At 32.3% G+C, this 14,749-nt stretch overlaps 1 protein-coding gene across 1 annotated transcript in view; it reads right to left on the reverse strand.

Moving 5' to 3' along the window:
• The window catches only part of LRP1B (LDL receptor related protein 1B), a 1,919,366-nt gene that overhangs the window by 1,106,178 nt on the left and 798,439 nt on the right, over nt 1-14,749 (reverse strand). The window lies entirely within an intron of this gene.

Raw genomic sequence — 14,749 nt, forward strand, 5'->3', positions numbered from 1 at the left:
ATATGTATCTGTTCATTGACAACAAATTTCTTTTGCACATGAGGTTGCTAAGGTTAGTTGCACATTAGTCACTTTGCTCTGCTGTTCTTATTCCAAGATCACTCATTTGTTGGGTAATCAATTGATCTAGGCTGGCATCGGTTGGTTTTCCTTGCTTTGTTCCACTTGTCCGTCATTCTCTTCCAGAAACCAGCAGGGTAGTGGTTATCTTTCAGGGGGATAGTGACTTGTAGGCAGAGTCACATTCAGGTGTACTGGTCTATTTCTCGTCCTGGGTAACAGCTACAGATCTGTTCAATTTGTGAAAATTAATTGATCTGAAATCATAGTTTGTATTTGTGTGCATGTACATACTATATGTATACAATACACATTATTTTTTAACTCTTTTTAAGTATTTTTCAAACATATTCAATTTTTAAAAATAAAGCAAAATGGAACTGGAGTTACTGCATACATTTCATCCAATGACTCCATGATTAACCAAATGGTTGAAATGATTACAAAACTAATAGAAGAATATTCTGCATAACCAATTTGAAGTTAATTTTCATACTATTCTTAAAGCCTAGGTTATACAGATAAACTGCTTCATTTAAAAAAATTTCTACCTTTGTCTATAGAAACATGATTTGAAAATAAATCACTGAAACAGGGTTAGGTCTTGAACATTTTGAATATCAAACACGATTACAATGCATCTCTCAACTATTCACAGATTTTTTAAAATGTTCTCTGTGTAGTTACTGTAATATAATTATAATCACACATATGCAATTGACTGCTGTTTGACTGCTGTTAAGAAATAGGTATGAAATGTTATTTAATTTACATAATAGTAGGGCTTATAATAAACTATATACACTGTTTTGGATTGTAGAACCCACATGTTAAATACAGTGAGAGAAGTACTTTTCTTTCATTGCTGAAAAGTGTTTCAAAACTGTTTATGGCAATACCAGCCCTCTGCTCAGCTCAGTACTCCTATAGCACCTACAGCTAATATAATTATATTCTGTGCAGGTAATATGAAGCAAGTATATGTATATGTATATATTTCACATAAAATTAAGATATATTATAGCCCTGTGCTTGTAAAAGATAAACTTACTCATACACAAATTTAACTTTCAATTGTAAGAAAATGTAGAAGACATACTTCATCTCTGCCCCAATAAGGTCAGAGAGGCATTGCATTTATCATGTTCACTGTTGTAATTACATTGTCTATCCCAGAACTCATTAAGTGGTTACTAAATAGATGAATGAGCAACAAAGAAGTTTAGTTTTCTAGTAAAATTAGTGATACAAAAATTTTACAAAAAACAAAAAGATATTTTCACACAAATGCAGATTATTTTATTATTTTATTTATTAGTTAATAAATTTTCATCAAATTGGAATAGAGATTTGACAAAGTAATTTTTATATAAGTTATGAAATATGGATCAAAGTACATATTTTGCACATATCCAATTGTTCTAGCATTATTTGTTAAAAGGCTGCCCTTTTTTCATTGAATTACCTTTGCATTTTTTCCCCAAAGCAATTAACCATTGTGTGTGTGTGTGTGTATATATATATATATATATATCGGCGGCGGCAGCCGTCCGTCTCGAGAGACGATGGTGTAGCTTCTTAAGAGTCTATCTGCACCGCCGAGAATGGCTGTGCAGTCCGACTCGGGAGTGACACGGTATCTGTCTCCTCCCGTGTTGAATCTACATCTTGCGATGACGCTGGAGTGTCCTCTCCAGTGAAGCTGAAGCTACAGAGCCTGGGCAGGGTGATATGGAGGGTCTGCTGTTGCCCATGCAGCAGACCCCCCCCCCCCCCTTCGCAGCTGAAGGATCCAAGGGAAAGACGGAGTCAATACATCTTGGCTTCAGGTGCGCCGCAGGAGTTGCCGGTGTTGACTACAACGTCAAACCGCCTTAGGGACTCCGGCTCCGGATTTTCTGTCGGGGTTTACTCCCTTAGCCTTTCCCCTGAAGAGGTATGCCGCAAGGCAGCGGAGGTTTTTTGGAGTCAGAGTTTTCCTTCTCTGATGTGCCCTGACTGGAAGATCGAACCAGCGACACTTAGCTCGCAGGCCGACTCTCAATCCACTGAGCCAAACCAGCCAGGGTATATATATATATATATATATATATATGCATATCGCTTTACAGACTCTCTTTTCTGAGCCATTAATCTATCTTTCAATCTTGATGCCAAAAAGGGACACTGATCTATTGTTAATGTTGATACTAATACCTTACTGACTTACTGTAACTTAATTAATAACTCTTTCAGTCAGCTGGTATTATTTCTCAAGCACTTTTCTCAAAGTTGCTATGGTTATTCTAGGTCTTTCCATTTCTAAATGAACTTTAGAATAAGCCTGTCATTTACTATACACCTTGCCTCCCCAAAAAACTTTCTTGAGTTTGATGGGGATTTCATTTAATCCACAAATCAATTTTGAAAAGAACTGGCATCTTAACAATATTAAAAGTTACAAATCATAAATACAGTATATCTTCATTATCTAGGCCTTCTTTCATTTCTCTCTGCAATTATTTTTATTCCAAGTTTATTGTTCTTACAAATATTTTAATAGATTTATCCTTACTTTTTATAATATCACAAATAGTATTTTTAAGTTTTCCATTTCTGACAGCTTTCCATTATTATACAGAAATAACTTGAATTTATATACTAATCTTCTAGCCTGCAACATTGCTGAAATAGTCCTAGAAGTTTTTTATATAGATTTCATTAGATATTTTCCATAAACTATATAGTTGTCTGAAAATAAAAAGTTTTACCTTTTTATTTTTGTAATTTGGATGCCTTTTAGTTAATTTTCTTCACTCTCTTTTTTTTTTCCCCCATTGGCTAGAATCTCCAGTTCAAAGCTGAAAAGTGTTGAGAATAGAAACCTTTGCATTTTTCCTGATCTTAGGGAGAAAGCATTCTTTTGTGATTAACAGATTAGCTGTATGTTTTTTGTAAATTCTCTATTACCAGGTTCAGAAAACTCCCTTCTATTCTTAGTTCATTGAGAGTTTTCATAGAGAATAGAAGACAATAATTGTTCATTTCTTTTTGCACCAATTAAGAAGATAATATTGAATGACTTTTTCTTTTCCTCTGTTAATATGTGAAATTACATTGAATATTTTGTTGAATATTTAACCAATCTTGTATTCCTGGGATAACTCCCACTTACACATCATGTATTGTCCTTCTAAGGTATATTCTTGGATTTGTTTTCCTATAAATTAAAAAAAAAATTTGGATCTATATTCATGAGGAATATTGCTCTTTAGGCTTTTTCATTTATTTTTTTCTTTGTGATGTTTTTTGTCTAGTTTTAGTGCCAGACTAATGCTGACTATTAAAGAATGAGTAGGAAAGTAGTTTCTCCTCTTCAATATTTTTAAAAGTTTGGTATAACTGACACTATTTATCTCTTAAATGTTTGTTAAAATTCAAGTGAATTCATCTAAGCCTGTGGTTTTCTTCATGGGTAGATTTTCTTAGCTTCATAATAAATTCCCTTAATAAATGCAGGGGTATGCAAGTCATCTATTTCTTCTCATATGAACTTTGGTTCTGTGCATCTTTCAGAATATTTATTTCAACTTTGTTCATCAAATAAATTGATAACATATATCATTTGTAATATTCTCTTATCTCTTTAATATCCCTAGAATCTTTATTAATGTCACCTTGTCACTCCTGAGATTGTGAATTTGTATATTCCTCTACATTTTCACAGTCAATCTGACTAAATGTTTATGAATTTATTAACCTCAAAGAAATTGCTTTGGTTTCATTCATTTTTTCTACTTGTTTTCTATTTCTTATTTCATGTTTATTTTTTAGCTATAATCTTTATTATTTCTTCAATTATGCTTACTTTGGGCTTTACATTTGTTCTTTCTTTAGTTTCTTAAGATAAGTGATATGTCATTTATTTAGATCTATCTCATTTATAATATAGATGTTCAGTACTATATTTTCATATTTTTATGTTCAAAATATAGTTATTCACTGCTATACCTTGATTATTTTTTTGGTTCAAAATACTAACTTCTCTTTTTTAGTGTATGGGCTATTTATAAGTATGCAATTTAGTTTCCAAAAATTTGGAGATTTCCCACAGATATGTCATAATTTATAATAATATGTACTTTTATTTTCTATATCAATACTGTGTATAAAGTAAATACATTTAAATTTGTTGAAACTCATTTTATGAGCCAGAGAATGGTTTACCCTAGGCCCTTGAAAAGAATACATATGTATTATCCTTCCATGTGGTACAATGCTCTATGGTTTACATATACCATCCATCTTTCTCTTGTGTTCTATCTGTCCTATTTCTTTTTCACTTGCTTCTCTTTTTTCTTCTGAATTAAGTAATTTTCAGGATTCCATTTTCTCTTTATTATTGGTTGATTAGCTACCATTGTGTGTGTGTGTGTGTGTGTGTGTGTGTGTGTGTGTGTGTTAGTGGTTTCTTTGGGATTTACAAATACATAGCTTTAAGTTTTCACTTTCTACCTTCAAGTGATTGGACCACTTTACTTACAGTATAAAATCTTCATAACAATATACTTCCATTTCTCTCCTAACCCTTTTGCTTTTGACATCATATATTTTACTTATACATGTGTTATAAGCCCCATAGTTGTTATTAAATAGCCAGTTTCATTACAAAGGTATTTAAAGATAAGAAAAAATCCTTGTTTTTACCCATGTAGTCATCATTCCTTTCCTTTGTATAATTTCAGACCTGTATCTGGTACTACATTCTTTTTCCTTAAAGTCCTCTATAATTTCTTGTTATTTCAAATCTGTTGGGTGATGAATTTTCTCAGCTTTTTCTGTCTGAAAATATCTTTGTCCTATTTTTAAAAATGTTTCCACTAAATAAAGAATTCTAGATTAAGATTTTGTTTATTTTTCTTAATTCTTTAAAGATTTTGGTCCACTATTTTATGGCTTGTGTTATTTGTGATGAAAAAGCAGCTTTTATCCTTATCTTTGTTCATGAATACAAAATTTAACATTTATATAAACTGGTTACATGGAACATTTTTCTTTATCACTGTTTTTTAAAAAGATTGCTTATGAATTGCCTCATAGTATTCTTGAAGTTTCTTGAACTTAAGCTGTACTCAGTTTCTAAGACCTGTGGTCTTACAATTTTTCTCAAATTTGGAAAATATTTAGAAATATTTATTCAAATACTCTTTTTCTGTCCCCTCCATTCTTGTTTCTCTTTCAGAAAACACTCATTTACATATGTTGTCCCTTGACTAAGTGTTTATATTTTCTATTTTTTCCCTTTGTATTTCATTTTTGATTTCTACTGCTGTGTTCTCAAGTTTACTAATCTTTCACTCCGCAATGTCTAATCTTTCATAATTCCCAAGAACTGTAATTTTTATCTCAGCATTATAATTTTTAGCACTAGAATTTCCATAAGATCTTTTTATAACTTTTATATATCTACTTATATCCAACATCTTTTCCAGGTTCTTGAACTTAAGGAGTACAGTTATAATAACTATTTTAATGGCCATGTCTTCTAATTATTTTATCAATGCCATTTTCTGGTTTAGTTTCAACTGTTTTATATCCTTGGTATTAGTATTTTCTTGCTTTTTTGCATTGCTCTCAATATTAGATTGGATGTCAGGAATTATAATTTTACACTGTTATATGTTAGATATTTTTATACATTTATAAATGTTCTTGAGCTTTTTTTTTTTTTTTTTTTTTGTAGAGTAGTTATTGGGATATGGTTTGACTCTTCCTGATCTTTATTTTAAGCTTTGATTTTTGAGGGCAGAAGCCAAACAGCATTTATTCTGGGATAAAGTTTTCTGGACTATTAATACAAAATACTTCTGATAAAACTATGTGATAACCTATGAATTATAAAATTTTTCCCTCTGATTGGTAGGAGCAGGCACTATTCCCAGTCTTATATGAGCTCTCTAGTTATTTCCTCTGATTTTACAAGTAGTTCTTTACCTGGCCTTGTGTAGTTTTCTCATAGCATGTGCTCGTTGATGTTCTCATCTGAATAATAGAAGGATCTTCTCTGTGGATCCCTGAACTTCTTTGTGTGGCTCCCTGCTCCCTAGCACTCTTTTGTGTGAACTCCAGCTGCCTTCTCCTCCCAGAAACCCCACTCTCTATCTTCAACTCAGGGAGAGAGCTGGAGTCTGCGTCAGGGGAATCTCCCTGTATGACAGCTGGACAATCAAAGGGATAACCTCATTTGTTTCATGACTGTCAAGGGGACATCTTTCTTTGTTACTTGATGTCCAATATTCTGAAAACTATAGCTTCATATATTTCATCAATTTTGCTGTTATTTTAGTGAAAGGGTAAGTAACATTCCTGTAACATCCTCTTGGCTGGAAGTGGAATTTTCTTATTAAAACTTAAACGAGGTGATGTCACTAGTCTGCTTAAAAATCTTCACTTCCTTTTTCATTCATAACAGCCAAAGTACTTTTGCAGGTCTGCAAGGTCGGACATTAATTGAGCCCTCTTATCATGCTGAAGTCGTTCACTACAACTCTCCCACTCACTATCTCTGCTAGATACAATGAGCCACTTGCCTTTTGTTAGATAAGTTAGGTATGCTTTCCTCTCCTGTCAGGTCCCTCGCCCTTGATGTTTTTTTCTGTCTGGAGAATGATTTCCCAGATAATCACATGGCTGGGTCTTTAAATATTGCATTATCTTCAGGAAACGCTGTGTGCCCATCCTCTCTAAAATTACTACCTACATCTTATGCTCTGTATTCTCTTTCCTTCACTTTTTTTCTTAACACTTCTATATCTATATGTCTATATTTGTATCTGTATTTGTATCTATACCTATCTATATCTGTATATAATACATTAAACTTTTTTACACATATTATATCATTATATCAGCATTAGACCTAATGCTGGCTTGCCTTTTACTCATGCTGCATTTTGTCAGTTATATATTTTTTCCATTTTATTTGTATTCTAATAATGTAGTAAGAATTTAAGTGGTAATTGTAATGACTAAAAAAGTCAATATAAATCAAAGTTTAACACAAGGCAATCTCAATTCTTTAAAAAATAGAACAGGTACTTATTCAGTAGGTTAAAGAGTTTTGATTATTTCATCCATTGGGACTTGTAGGTATGTTTTAAATTATATGGTAACTTTCTAACATTTTCTGAATAAAATAACAACAGGGAATTACATGATAAAATAATTTAAAACTTAACAGAAGATGTATTGAGCTATACAAATCCTATTCCCTTGTTCACATAAAGGCATACTTTCAGATGTCCATGTAAATCAGATTTAATATAATGTACTTTCAATTTTTAATATAATCAACTCAGTTTAAGAAACTACTGTGACATTCAATTTATTTTTTATATAGAGCAGAAAATGTAGTAGTACCCTAGAGTACTATAAGATAGTTCATTTCTGATGAAGAGGAATCACTCAGCTAATAATATTTTCATCTAGTTTATTTGTACTTTTGGTTGTGATTAGGATCTAGCAATATTTTTGGCAGTATAACAAAATAAGAATTGAGTATTAAAACCTGATGTCATGAGATGAAATATTGCCAATTATTACCATAAAACCTTAATCTTCCATTAGTTGAATGAAAATAAGTATTTTAAATAACTGCCCAAAATATTTCTTGAGATAGCAACATCGAACTTCAAAAAACAGAATGGGCCTATCAAATGACATCAGGTACTGAACATCAGTCTAACTAAATTTAGTCTACCATAACTACATCAGTGTGGATTATAGTAACCTAGAATGGCTAAATATTGAGTGCTTTGCATACTCATAGTGGTTTTAAAGGCAACGGGTTTCAATCTAAAGTTTCCAACTAACTGCCATATCTTTGCATCAGCTTTTCCCACTGTCCAGGTAAATGTGACAAATATGTGCTATAACAGTGGAAAATGCAAGAAATCTTAAGTAAGGTTGAAAGTGGGGAGAAGGAATAGTTTAGAAGACAGTACAAATATATTTTGATTGAAAACAGGGACTGTTTACTTATAGTACTAAAATATATGATTTTCCAAGCACAGAATTCTTCTAACTTTCATTTAGCAAATTAGATTTCAAAGCAAAGCAGTATCAAATAATATTATGGTCATAAATTAATAGTCTAAAATTTATAATCAAAAACATTTTTACATAGAGCAAACATTATTTGAAATATCTCCAAAGAAATGGGAGTTCAATATCTGTAGTAATGACTTATCAGTGTTTCTTTGTTTTTGTTTTGAACAGCATTAGTTGTTAGAGCACAAGTATGTACATCTGCTTTAGAGGTCATCTGTGAGAGACTTGCTATTGAATGTGTCAAATAACCTTGTTATGAGGAAATCAAACTATGGGATACTCCCAAAGGTGCAGACCCTCTTATAAGAAGCATTGAAGTGTCAGCAATATTCTCACCAATAATGATGGTAAGAAAATAATAAATACATACGGCCACACTTCCACCCTTCTTATAGTTTGATATCTATTTGTATGCAGAAACACACACACATACAAACATGTGTGGGAGTGCTGGAGCCCATTGTGGTGCTGTCTCCAGGTCTCTACTTAAAAATCAGCATTGTCAATGAGAGGATCTGTAATTTTTAAAGTATATATAGAGAAAAACAAACAATATGAAGAAACAGCTTTGAAAAGTGATTTTTCACCAAACCTTAGGGTAGCGAGGAAGGTGAACTACAAACCTCTGTAGTTTGTGAGAACTGATAATCTTGATATAAATGCCATCCCTTCCCCTGCAACAGAACCACCAAAGTGAAATTGCTCTGTAGACAAATCCCTTGGAGGAAAAGCCTGTGCACGTGGTGGCACTCGTGCACCAAATGTCATCTCTAACACGATTGGATCACTTTATATAGCAAAATCAGTTAGAGATTATTCTAAGTTGTAGGGATACTCTATTTAAAGTGTGATTTGGGGGGATAGGAGATATGTGATAGGTGGGGTTATGATATTATTAAACTGCGTGCTTTGACTTTTTAATTTCTCCTTAATAGCTATCAAAGAGTGTAATAGTGAAGATTTAAGAAATAGGATGGTTCTGTAAAGAAAGTAATGTTATTCTGGATTAGAAAAAACATTGCAAAGGAGTAGTGAAGATCAAGGTAGGGTACCAATGTGGATAATACGGTGTTTAGTTTGTTAGGAGATCAGTGAAGAGCTGTAAGGGAGACTTAGGAAAAGTTACTAGGAAAATTAACTAGGAAAAGGAAAAAGTTCAATGTAGATGTATGAAAGAAAATATGACCTATTTCAAAAACTTGCCTGTATTCATGTCTGTTTGGACTGGACTGACATTTTTTCCTCAATTTTGGATGGTTACTTACATATATTAAGAATTCGGAGACACGCTGCTCTTTTCAACTACTTGGAATCAGAAATCAGAGACAAAGTCTATTTGGTAAAATTGTCTAAAACTCTGATTTAAACATTAAATTTGAAATAAGTTGGAACCATGATATCACTCATACTTCACAAGGAACTTGGGGCTTTCATCACTTCTTCAAAGTTTTGTCAGGTTGAAACCTTTTTATAATACAAAGCAGGCGCGACCTTGGAAAAAATAAGTCCCATTTTAACATATTTTGTACTTGTTTGATTGAGTCACTTTTAAGTAATTACCTTTCTTGAAATATTTATTAGATGAGCCATAAACTGAGTCCACATCAGTTTAGTATGATGACCGTGAGCCCTGTATTTTTTTTTTTTTTTTAAGATTTTACTTATTTACTTTTAGAGGAAGGAGAAGGGAGGGAAAAAGAGAGGGAGAGAAACATTGATGTGCAAGAGAAATATCTATCAGTTGCCTCTCTCATGCTCCCTGACCAAGAATCAGACCAGCAACCTTTCAATTTGTGGGGCAATGCCACACCAGTCAGGTCATGAGCACTAGGTCAAGAATCAAGGAAAACTAGAGAATGAAGGAAATGTAGAGAATCAAGAATCACCCTCTTTTTTTTTTTCATTCTACCACTAACTTCTCATATGTCTTTAGAAAGTCACTGAATATTTCCAAATCAGAGTTTTCTTTTATATAAATTATATTTACTTTTTATTAAATATATATTTATCCCATCTATTATACCTCAAAATCATTTGCTTTCATTTGTACTTTTCTTCTTTTGCTGAAATTCCCAAATACTGATTGAGCATGATTATTTGCTTCAGAACTTATAATCAAGATGTCCTAGAAACAATGGAGGAAAGTAATTATATCCTCATTAATGCTTAATTTAGTATAATGCTTACTTCTTTAAAAAAGTTTTCCTTAGTATCAAAATCTATTGCATAATCTTCAATTTTTTATTCATTTCTTTAGTTATCAAATCTGAATAAAGCCTATTATGTAGCAGACACTGTGCTACCCATCGGGAATACAATAATACAGACCTCATTTACATAAAGCTCCAGTCTAGTAGAAAATCAAATATATAATCAATCCTTACTTTAATAACTTGATAACATGTGATGTACACTACTTCTATAGATGGCCATTAACCTACGGCATTATTAACTCTACTCTTGCCATTTCATTATGACCTAAAAGACCAAGTATTTATGATGGGAAGTTCCTGGATGATTTCTGAGTAAGGATTTGGAGGGGAGCCATCAGCCGCTCAACCTGTAAAGGATTATAAGTGAAATAAAATTAAACTTTCCATTAAACCATGAAATTTCTGAGGGTGTTGCTTAACAGATTTTTATATCCTAATATTTTATATTTCATTAAGAGAAATATATTAGTTACCAAATTTTTAAAATAATTTATTGTTAACATTACTGTAGATCATTTAATTTGGTAAACATGTTCTGACTATCTCTTTTTCTGAGCACAGGGAACTATTAAATAAAGTAACCATGTTCATAGGTAAGCTAATAAATTAGAAGCATATGCCTAAATATTATAAAATAATATAAAATAAAAACTCCTTGGATTAAAACATTTAGCTTACTTCCAAATTCTTCTTTTTCTAGTATTCCTTATTATCTTCATTCTTTGATTCACTATTCTAAACATTCAAGACCCTAAATCTGAATACTAAGAAAATCTCAGTATAGCTACTTTCGTATCACTGATTCCCAATAAAAGTTATTTTACTCTGCAACACTGATTTCTGAAGATATCCTAATTAGAAAGGGAAAAAGCAATGAACTTCTGTAAGAGAAATAATTCAATAAAAAATATTATTTTCATCTCTTTCCTAATTAGTTCAAATCAAATTAGTTTTTGAAGTGCCCAGGTGACCATCAGATATGGCATTATATGAACACAAAGATGTAGTTACCTTGGAAAAGTTAAGCAGAATCCATCACTCAGGGATCATTGAGACAATACATAAATAAGTGTGCTGACCAAACAAACACCCTCCACATAGAACATAAAATCCTACTAAGTATTTACAAAAGAGCATTATTTATGAAAAGATTTAGTAGCAAAGTAACCTTCTTAGGGGGTCTTTAAATACCACCATTAATTAAAATCAATACATTAGAATACAGATATTCTTACAGAACTAGGGAATGTGTTTTCACCTCATTGCTTTAATTGCATTATTTCTTAATAACAATTGGTGGGAAAAGACCTGACAATATAAAAACATGGACAAATGGAAATATGTATTAAACGTTAGGGTATGAGAAAATATTGTTTAACATAGTGTCAAATTCACTACCTTCCTAGAAACAGCTTCCACGTAAATAATGTCCAATCAATCCTGCCACTGTGTATAAAAATATTGAAAATATATTAAGTGAAGTCCTGACTAGTGTAGTTCAGTGGGTTGAGCACTGTCCTGCAAACCAAGAGGTTACCAGTATGATTTCTCAGTCAGGGCACATGCTTGAGTTTTAGGCTAGGTTCCTGGTTGGGGGCATACAAAAGGCAACCTATTGATATTTCTCTCCCTTTCTTTCTCCCTCCCTTTCCCTCTTTCCAAAGGTAGACACATAAAATATTTTTAAAAATTAATTGAATACCTGAAAATATACAGCAATAATCTAAGAAAACACTCAGGTCACTTAAACATTAATTCTATAGCATAACTCTTTAATAATATCACTAGAGACTGAATAAGCAGAGTGGAGACAAATTTTAGATTTAATCATTGATAGCAAAGTAGAAAAATATGCTTTTTAAAATCATTCATTTTCCTCTTATTATTGGAATGTCTTCTGGGGACATTTCATACCTTTCACAAGTTCCACTGGAAACTTATTTATTGGTAAGAAAAATTGTGTCATACAATTTTATTTCATATTTGTATCTTATTTGAGTATTGTTATATTTGAACAAAAGTACCACCATGTACTAAATGAATAGACCAAATTATAACTAAAACTAGCCCTATAACAGTCTGTTCACCAGTCTGCCATCAGTAAGAATTATTGATTTTTATTTCATATCATCATATGATTTTTGCGATGTAATATTAAGAATTGACATTTAAAAATGATGTTTAATGTATAGATGGTAAAAAAATTAATTCAACCAATTAAGATTGGTTTATAGCCTTATTTTGTGCAGATAAAACACAATTTTTTAAAAAAATTAAAAGTCCAAATATAAGGCCATTTTACAAATTAATAAGCAAAAGAAAATATAATTCTCAGTAGCTAGTATTATAAAATGTATTATGTCTCCTAGAATTTTACCTGAGTTGGTAATTAACATGCAATTTAGAGAGACTGTCATAATATTATTGATCTTGAATACCACTATTCTTTTTAGGTACTCTGTATATCTTTCATTCAGATTATTTTCTCAGCTTCACTGTAATAGATATTTGTAATTCTTTATGGCTTTCTACATTTTAAGTCTTTTTCATATGTTCTGGTGACCCCCCATTATATCTGGAAGAATACTCCTCATAATAAACAGACTGAAAATTCCGATAGTGCATTTGCCAACTCTTGTAACAGAACATAAAGCACATTTCACAGACATTGACATTTATGTACAACTGCCTCAGATTTTGGAGCAGAAGTTAGTTTTGTGAAGAAGCATGAAGAGCATGGACCACGTTCTGGCAAGGATGCTGTTATTAGAGGCAGACATATTTAGCTTACAAAGATGACAAAGGCAGACGTCCGAAAGACAGCAGTGTCCAGTGTTGATGGTTCAAGCTGTGTGTCTCTCACAGCGGCAACAGTGATGTCTTCATTGGATGAGTTCTGTGGTATGATTTGAGGACTGCCTTAGGTGGCATGATTTTCATGCATAATTTTCTGGTACTCCTAGAGATACTTGGAGGTATCATGCATGCTTTTAATGAATTTTTTTCTGCTAAAATTATCCAGAATGGTTTTAGTTGGCTTTCAAATAAAAAACTGGACTGATTTTAAAGCTGAATGTGGTGATTAATGAAACTTCTGGTTTATCTTGCTCTGAGGAGGTGAAAATGCTTTATGCAAATATAAAGTTATAATGCATATGTAAAGAAAAAAGTCTGGAGGGTCCATGGGACAGACAGTGGTAGATACTCTTGATTGCAAACCAAAAGCTGTTTCTGTGTTCTACACTCTGCACAAGCTTCTTCCTTATTATCACTAGCCATCTCCAAATATAGCAGCAAAAACAAGTACTTACTTCCCCAGGTTCCCTTTTAGTTCTGGCATAAGAATGATTATTCAGCCCAATCCAGAAGAACTAGACATGATGAAAATTGTATTTACCTTATGGTAAAGTTTTTGTTGTTGTTGTAGTTTTTATTTTTATTTTTTTAGAGACTTTTGAGGAAATAACTGCTTTGCTTAGCTAGGTTTTGTTTGTTTGTTTGTTTGTTTAAAACGTGACTTCTAAAACTATAACCACCATCTATTGACAACCGCTACCCGAGGAACAAGCCACTATTAAGGAAATTCAGAGTTAAAGTAATGAAAAAACTCCCGAAACTACACTGTACTCAGAATCACAATATTGTGAAACAACAAATATCCCACTGGTTAGCAGTTTTAATTGTGTTTTCCTGTACCTTACAGGTGAAAAAAATGTTACATGGTACCCTCAGACAATGAATAAATTCACTTAGCAATGGAGGCTAACTAAATGGGGATTTATAGAAAGTTTGTGTCAATGAAATATAATTATCACATGAAAAGCCTATGAACCAGTAAATATATATATTTAGTACTACAAATAGAATTACCTGGGTAGAAAATATTTTCCCAACTAAACAAGTAAATGAAAAGCTTTCTCTAGTACTTCACTTATTTTACTTGAATTAAAGATAAAGTTGAAGAGCTGGCTATATAAATTTATCTTATATTCCAAATATTCAGAGTTAAAATCTTGTGCTTATTTTATATATAAAAATTAATTTCAAAGTTGTTAAACAAACTGAAAGTATAAACAGGAAATGTAAGGCAACCTCAAGATTTATAACTATAGGAAGGTGCTATAACCCTGAAGCTTGCAGGGATAAACAGATAAAGCTGTATTGATGGACCTAGGAGCTCATGCCTTCTGGCAAAAGTTAGAACCTTGTTGGAGTTTCTGTTCAGGCTGGAACCACAGAGAAAATGCAGCCATCACTGGAGCAGTCACCTGATAAGAGAGAGGAGAAATACCCTAGTTCTCTCTTCCTCTTGACCTCCTATCTTCCTTCTGCCCTTTCATCTACCTCCCCCTTGGCCAACTCTAAACAAAAAGTAGTTGGCAAGTTCA

This window comes from Furipterus horrens, unplaced genomic scaffold (genome assembly GCF_987537825.1).
Source record: "Furipterus horrens unplaced genomic scaffold, mFurHor1.1.pri manual_scaffold_1, whole genome shotgun sequence".
Taxonomy (NCBI): Eukaryota; Metazoa; Chordata; class Mammalia; order Chiroptera; family Furipteridae; genus Furipterus; species Furipterus horrens.